This window comes from Lissotriton vulgaris, chromosome 2_1 (assembly GCF_964263255.1).
Source record: "Lissotriton vulgaris chromosome 2_1, aLisVul1.2, whole genome shotgun sequence".
In the NCBI taxonomy this organism is placed as follows: Eukaryota; Metazoa; Chordata; class Amphibia; order Caudata; family Salamandridae; genus Lissotriton; species Lissotriton vulgaris.
Window position 1 is genome coordinate 1197272751 of NC_141687.1, and position 9160 is coordinate 1197281910.

A 9160-nucleotide genomic window follows, 5' to 3' on the forward strand; every position below is an offset into this window, starting at 1 on the left:
TGGTCTCCACGCCTGGATGGCCGAGTACATGAAAAAGGCATCCAAAAACCTTGAGGCTAGTCAGGAATTGCAAAAGGCCTGGCATAACCAAAAGGCTGTACTGACTGTTTACCAGCCAGGACAGAAAGTGTGGGTGTTGGAGCCTGTGGCCCCAGCAGCTCTCCAAGGCAAGTGGAGTGGACCCCACACTATTGTTGAACAAAAAGGGAGACGTCACCTATTTGGTTGACCTTGGAACTCCCAGGAGCCCCCACAGGGTGCTTCATGTCAACAGATTGAAACCATATGTTGACAGGGCAGACATGGGGTTGCTCATGGCAACTGATGAGGGACAGGAGGAAGAGAGTGACCCTCTCACAGACCTGCTCTCTCAGAACCCTGATGATGGTTCAGTTGATGGTGTAGCCTTGGCAGGCAGCCTAACTGACCAACAGCAGCAGGACTGCAGACAAGATCTACAGTACTACAGACATATGTTTTCACTGACTCCAGTCAGACTACCTGGTACACTCATGAAGTGGACACTGGGGACAGTCTTCCTGTTAAAAGTAAGATTTACAGGCAACCTGATCATGTCAGGGACTGTATCAGCACAGAGGTCCAAAAGATGTTGGATTTGGGAGTCATTGAGCCCTCAGAGAGCCCTTGGGCCAGTCCAACCTCACACCCAAGATGGTAAGAGAGAGATAAGGTTTTGCATGGATTACAGAGGTCTCAATGCTGTCACTAGGACAGACGCCCATCCAATACCCAGGGTAGATGAACTCATTGACAGATTGGCATCTGCCAAGTTTTTGAGTACATTTGACCTGACAGCTGGCTACTGGCAGATCAGACTAGCTGAGGATGCAAAGCCAAAGGCAGCATTTTCAACCCCAGGAGGACATTATCAATTTGTGGTAATGCCTTTTTTGTCTGAAAAATGCACCTGCCACATTCCAAATGTTTGGTGAACCAAGTCCTCTCAGGTGTAATCACCCCGTACTTAGATATAGTATACCTATATCTACCTTTACATATAGACACAAATACACCTATAAGCCACTCCTATGGTAGGCCTCGACAATCCTGGAGGCAGAGTGCTTGATTTTATGTGAGAGAGTGCCCTAGCATGAGCTGAGCCCCTCTGCAGCTTTCGGCGCCATATCCCTATTGCTGTTCTATGATATAGCCATACCATATACTCTTAAGTGCATTATAATCCTCGCAGTTAATGCTAACTTTGGTTTGTCTTTATCAAAACATGTCGTGTAAGGTGTCAAACATTTTGGAATACTACCCCCCACCCCCAGTCCTGGCGGCGGGGGTAGCATTCCACCCTTCTAGAGGGAGAAGACATGTAGTTACTGCTTTACCCGGTTAAAGTTAAACAGAGCCTCAGCATCACAAAATGGATGCTGCTGCCACAGACACGAGTCTGACCTCCTTCTGCTGGACGAAACTCCGGCAGGGGAGGCCTGGACAATAGGTTTCCTGTCCAGGGAGTTGCAAGCACCTCCCCAGACAGGGTTTTGTGTATTGGGGCAAGGAGGGCTGCATCAGCAAATGCTTTTCCAGACGCTGCCTGGGGCACACAAGGTGCTCCATGCATAGCCCGGTTCAAACCAGTTGCTGGGGCACTCAGCCCCAGCTCTGGCACAAGACTGGACAAAGGGAAGGGAGTGTAAGCACCCCCTGGCCAGGTCCACCCATAGGAGGGACCTAGCCAGTTTTCCAGCCCCCATCCTTAGTACAAGTATAGGAGGTGTGTCCCTAGGACTTTAGATTAATACCCTGGATGAATCTTTGTAAGACATATCCTGGACCTTTGACGTTCCATTCTGACTGGAAGACGGAAGATATCTCCCTTGTGGTCAAGGAGTGACCACCCTGTTCAAACAGGCACCAACAGCAACTTTGCCAGTCTGCATTTTCAAGGCTCCTGCCAGATCCCGAAGACTCTGCAATACAGAAACTAGACTTCTAGACTTCTCTGACTCCGACCCACATCCACAGCACAGCTGAGACCCGTGGCGGAAACGAGAGACATGGGACGGACACCCTGGACATCCTGCATTTTGCTACCTGCACTCCTTTCCTGAAGCCTCAGTAAGTTGTGCAGTGGGGTACGAGAATCCCCAGCCCCGGGTACCATTTGCACCGAAGCCCAGGTCCCTACACTCAGCGAGTGTTTCGTGGGCCCCGCCTTTGCACTTCAGCTTGATGCGTCTTCCTGGTTTCTTGCCCATTGGCTAGTGAGCCCCCTGAAGACTCCATTTTGGAACTAACTCACTTTCCTGGTTGCTTCAGGCTTGCTCCATCTTTCCTGAAAAGGAGAAGCACCCCAGACTTTGCTGGTCTGCAACAGAGGCAATCTTGACATCCTGCATGGGTTGCGGTTGTCAAGGCTTGTTGGGTCTGATCCAGATACCAACACTGCAGTCATCTAGATCCCTCATGAGACAGCTCGAATCCAGCGCCTGGTAATCGTCGATGCCTCCTGGACCTCGTGGCTGAAGAGACAAGTTCGACTACCTCACCTGAAATCACCGACATCGCCTGGTTCCTTCCTGGTACCTTCCTGGTCACTGGCTAATGACCCAGACTCTGTCCCTTCTGCTTTCAGGTTCTTCAGATCTTTGATCCACCCTTGGATCCACCCGGACACTTTTCCTCTGGTCGTCTGCAGCACTTCTTTGCAGCTCTCCATAGAAAAAGACGACGAAAACCCGACATGAAAAGACACCTATGCACCCGGCTTCCCAGGGTGAGGTAACACGAGTACTCCAGTGCTCCCGTGGGTCTTGACTCTCGAAGTGTCCCAGTTTAAAAGTGTTCCATCCTAGTCCATCCGGAAGTGTCCCTAAATTGCATATTTGTAACTTTTACGAACTCCATAGAAAGTCTATGGCCACCCGCGCCTGTGTTTAGACACTGCACGTGGCCAACGTGGGCCTCCTACTTCCTAACCTTTGGCCAATTAGTATAGCCCCAGCGATTCCACAGGTCCTAGGCCTGCTTTCTAATTCTCTTGTGGTACTTATACCACTTTCTTAGTACATGGTTTGTGAGGCCCCTAGGGCATAACGTATACTGTGCAACTTATCGTATATTAACTGTGTGACTTGTATTGTATTTTGACCTCTGACCTCATAAAGAGTGGTACTCAAGGGATTATAATTGGTAAAACAACTTGCTTAACTCACCTACTGAAGTCTTAGCCTGAAGACTGCTGGTACATGGTGCCACTAGTATAGCTTTCTATAAGGTTGACTTTACAACCACCATCAATAGGGGTCGATTAGACTGGTACAAGGTGCCCACTAGAACTAGTGGACATCATATGCCAGGCTAACTTCTCACAATGTCCACTAATGTAAGTGGGCACACTGCACCAGTCCACACAACCCTTATGGTGTTTTAAGAGGTCTTAGACAACTTTAGAAAGTTCTCTAATAGGTAGCTGTGGAATGCAGCCTCCAGGCTTAGTCCAAAAGGAGTGTAAAGCAGCTTGTTTCACCAGAATGAAATCTTATATGTATAGATTAAGTGAACCAGCAGTTGAAAAATAAAACAACAATACAATATTGTTTTATTTTCTAGCTGCTGGCTCTGAACCAGTGGGAGGATGCTCCTTCACCATTGTGGAGGAGCCGTCGCTGCAAAAGCAACTACATGGTGTAGGATTCACATGTTATCTTTACTGTTAGCCATTTTTTAACAGTGCTTGGTCTGGAGAAGCACAAGCTCAGGATTCAGGACACAACACAGTTGTTAGGGTTTACTTTACTAATAAGAATGTATTTCTACCCAAACAAATTCTTTTTAGCAAAATTAGGATAATGAAAGACTAGGGACAAAAAAAATCACTTTCTAACCTATAACCTACATTACGATTGTAACTTATGAACTGAACAGTAACACAATGATCTCTGTGACAAAAGCAGTAACCCACTGAGCTATACACATAAAATACTGTTCAGTGATCTGCATAGTACATGCTCTTAGCAGCAGACATATTAGCCCTCTGCACTGCCTTAAATTAGTCAAAGCTACCACTAGACAAAACTCTGATCTTTCTCCAGCAGGTAAATTAATCACCAGTGTTATCTTGGCCCTTTTATTGTTGCCTGAAAACTGTTGGATATACAAGGAAATCTGCAGTGCTTTTAAATCTGATGCACTGCTACAAAAGCAACCCCCAACAATCAAATCGGCCCTCACCCTTCAAGCCTCCCAGGGAAATGCCCGATGCCTGATACATTCAGTCAGGCCTTGGTTTCCATCCCCCGGCCCCTCATGTTGCTTCTGCCCCCTGCATTGATTCACTGCTATATTACCTCCTTCCCTACCTATGCGTTCCATGTTGCGACACATTGAGCTACATAGCTGTCCTCCATAGGAGCATCGCATAAACTCGCTAGCACATTTCACAAGGATGGTGCAAAAGAAAATCTTTTCAAATGAGAACAGAAAACCAAGAGCACATTGAAATAGTATCTGGAGTTGGGTTCTCTCGGAAGAAAGACAAGTTATGAAAGCAAGCTTGCAACTAAACTTTAGCCACTTTTAAAATACAGGCCCACCGTACCTATTGTCAATCTAAACATGATAAAATACACACTGAGTGCATTTCTGAGTTACATGTTAATGTCAATATAAATATTAAGCATTTAATTACAAAAAATCTCCTTCGAGGTAGGCTTACAAAATAACATTGGTGGAAGCATCAAAGCACCTTTATTTTGTTTACTCTTCAACTATGCTGCACAGTATTGGGGATGCTGTCCAGCACCGCCATAGACATTTGCAAAGCCAATAGATCCTAAAGGCGACAAATATTGCATTTGCCAATTCTTGTTGAATGGGACATCGGTTGCAGCAAATTGGTTCACGTAGATGAAGTGAAAGTGTTCCTCCTGAGATCTTCAAAAAGAGTAATTCATTGACTCCATGGGATTTCAAGCACAGGAATTTTCCCTGTACACTTTAATCAAATGTCACACGTGACAGCCACAGCGATCCGTCCCCTTTCAATTTCCACATTAAATCTATGGATTTGCATGTCCAAGGATTCAATTTTCAATATGAGAACAAGGCGTCCCCACGAGAAAACAGTCAAAGACTGTGTGTCACACCTAGTTCCTAGAATCTAGGGTGAGTGTTCCATTTATCTAGACGCGACTTTATAAAGCATGCCAATAATCTGGCGGGAAAGGTAAAGTTACAGTGATTCGTGCTTACTTACTATCTGTGTATGATCAAAAGGAGCAATGTGTACCTGCTGTTCTAGTTACTAGTATCCCTAAAGATGCCAACTGTTATTTGAAAGGGGATTGTTGTCTCACCGTATAACCAACATTAAAAATGACCGTTTTTTAGTAATACCCACAATAGGTTAAAATACCTAGCTTTCAACAAACATGTACATAAATCGATATCTTCAGTAAATGTCAAAGGAAAAGGAAAAGTTTACCACACCATTAGTTACTCTGTTACACATTTATTATACATACAAATTTAAAATTTCATCTTTACAAAGTATACAATCAATCAAAGAAACAGTGTTAATACATTTGTATAAAACAATTTAAAAACAAAGAATCACAGGTCGACGCAGCGTTTCGGTTTCTTGTATTTCTACCTTCTTCAGGACAGATTCTACATGAGTTTAAAAAGAAATTTTAAGAAAACAGAGTTACTCTACGTAGCATTGGTGCAGAACATTAAGTATACACATTTCTAAGTAATCATGAGCTCATTTAACTGAAACTTCATTACTAGGCATCTCTAGTCCAAACAGACCTTATTACATCTCCCCAGATTTCCTATTCCATATTGTTGGTGATGTTTGCACACAGTTAGGCATATATAATTTCTTACTGGTAATTCTAAAAGACATTAGTTTAAGAACACATAACGACCATGTCTTTACAATTCACACACTTCGTACAAAACTAGTGGTGTTTACCTCTCCCATGGACTATATAGTCCAATGCTTATGAAGCCCACATGGAGCAACCCTATCATGACAGTCTAAATAGTTGTATATCTGTTGCATACCTTAAAACAAGTGGAGTAAATTTCCCCACCAGACAGTATTTTCTGTTTAAAACCTTGCTGCCATCTGATTTCTGGACTTATTTTCGGTTGTGTTCGGTGTATTACCTCTGGATAGAATAAATTCAATATAAGGGTAGCACATTAATAAATTTGTTTATTTAGAGATGTTCATCTGTTTGTCACAATAGACATCCTTATAGAATATACAAGAGGTTTGTGGTAAATTCATATTTCCACGTATAGTATTACCTCTGGAAAAGAATAAATTCAATGTACCAATCGCACATCAAAGATTATATCTATATGTCACAAAGGACATTATTAAAAACAAGTAGTTTTATGGCAACTTCATAACTGCAGGTATAACGTGTGGAATTAGTTATGTACCTTATATTAAGACTTTTCACGCTTGGTCTTCGACTACCAGGAGGAGCCACCGTATTATCCTATGTAGGTTTCTTCAATGACCCTGAGAAGTATTTTAATTGTTTGGTTATAGGTTTTTATCATTCCAAATATGGGCTCTGTTTAATTAGCAGTGCCTCAGTCATCACTCACCATTTAAAAAAGTTGCTGATAATTGCAATTTCTTTTATGTTCAGGTTCTCAGGCACCTCGTTGTGGATGTCGGGGTTCCTGTTGCCTAAAGTGATGGAAAAGACATTTTGCTATATTCTTCCAAATTCCAAATAGTTTTTCTCATTTGCTACAGTCCTTGACTTAATCATTGCTAGCGCTGTCAGATTGTTTATCTTTAAACCCAAAAACGCTTTTTGGATGTTGTTATTAAAACTATTTTAATGCTATCAGTAAGTTTATAGCGACCGGAATTATGCCCACACTTTTTTTTAGTCTTTACCTTTAAGATTACAAGCGGCCTCCCTGCTCCTGGGTCCCGGAACCAATAAGCGCGGGTGTGAAAAGAAGCCAATTAACACACGGCTGCTATATTAACACCGCGAGAGAGACTAGCGTTCCATTCCATTTTTGTAACGGATCGAATAGGACCGCCGAGGAACGCTGTTTAAAGACTACCGGGACCCAGGAGCAGGGAGGCCGCTTGTAATCTTAAAGGTAAAGACTAAAAAAAAGTGTGGGCATAATTCCGGTCGCTATAAACTTACTGATAGCATTAAAATAGTTTTAATAACAACATCCAAAAAGCGTTTTTGGGTTTAAAGATAAACAATCTGACAGCGCTAGCAATGATTAAGTCAAGGACTGTAGCAAATGAGAAAAACTATTTGGAATTTGGAAGAATATAGCAAAATGTCTTTTCCATCACTTTAGGCAACAGGAACCCCGACATCCACAACGAGGTGCCTGAGAACCTGAACATAAAAGAAATTGCAATTATCAGCAACTTTTTTAAATGGTGAGTGATGACTGAGGCACTGCTAATTAAACAGAGCCCATATTTGGAATGATAAAAACCTATAACCAAACAATTAAAATACTTCTCAGGGTCATTAAAGAAACCTACATAGGATAATACGGTGGCTCCTCCTGGTAGTCGAAGACCAAGCGTGAAAAGTCTTAATATAAGGTACATAACTAATTCCACACGTTATACCTGCAGTTATGAAGTTGCCATAAAACTACTTGTTTTTAATAATGTCCTTTGTGACATATAGATATAATCTTTGATGTGCGATTGGTACATTGAATTTATTCTTTTCCAGAGGTAATACTATACGTGGAAATATGAATTTACCACAAACCTCTTGTATATTCTATAAGGATGTCTATTGTGACAAACAGATGAACATCTCTAAATAAACAAATTTATTAATGTGCTACCCTTATATTGAATTTATTCTATCCAGAGGTAATACACCGAACACAACCGAAAATAAGTCCAGAAATCAGATGGCAACAAGGTTTTAAACAGAAAATACTGTCTGGTGGGGAAATTTACTCCACTTGTTTTAAGGTATGCAACAGATATACAACTATTTAGACTGTCGTGATAGGGTTGCTCCATGTGGGCTTCATAAGCATTGGACTATATAGTCCATGGGAGAGGTAAACACCACTAGTTTTGTACGAAGTGTATGAATTGTAAAGACATGGTCGTTATGTGTTCTTAAACTAATGTCTTTTAGAATTACCAGTAAGAAATTATATATGCCTAACTGTGTGCAAACATCACCAACAATATGGAATAGGAAATCTGGGGAGATGTAATAAGGTCTGTTTGGACTAGAGATGCCTAGTAATGAAGTTTCAGTTAAATGAGCTCATGATTACTTAGAAATGTGTATACTTAATGTTCTGCACCAATGCTACGTAGAGTAACTCTGTTTTCTTAAAATTTCTTTTTAAACTCATGTAGAATCTGTCCTGAAGAAGGTAGAAATACAAGAAACCGAAACGCCGCGTCGACCTGTGATTCTTTGTTTTTAAATTGTTTTATACAAATGTATTAACACTGTTTCTTTGATTGATTGTATACTTTGTAAAGATGAAATTTTAAATGTGTATGTATAATAAATGTGTAACAGAGTAACTAATGGTGTGGTAAACTTTTCCTTTTCCTTTGACATTTACTGAAGATATCGATTTATGTACATGTTTGTTGAAAGCTAGGTATTTTAACCTATTGTGGGTATTACTAAAAAACGGTCATTTTTAATGTTGGTTATACGGTGAGACAACAATCCCCTTTCAAATAACAGTTGGCATCTTTAGGGATACTAGTAACTAGAACAGCAGGTACACATTGCTCCTTTTGATCATACACGGATAGTAAGTAAGCACGAATCACTGTAACTTTACCTTTCCCGCCAGATTATTGGCATGCTTTATAAAGTCGCGTCTAGATAAATGGAACACTCACCCTAGATTCTAGGAACTAGGTGTGACACACAGTCTTTGACTGTTTTCTCGTGGGGACGCCTTGTTCTCATATTGAAGATTCATTATCCCCCCAGTCCCCTATTAGTCTGTGTGGGGTCCTCCTTTTCTTTTTAACGCAAGGATTCAATTTGCCATTGGTTAAAAATCCAGAACAGGATACATGTGTTGTGATGACGTAGGGTCCCTTGACAGTTTTGAGCTGCTATATTTGGAATATATCTCAGCTCTTACCTTTTCTGATCCCATGTGGTAGTAGTAT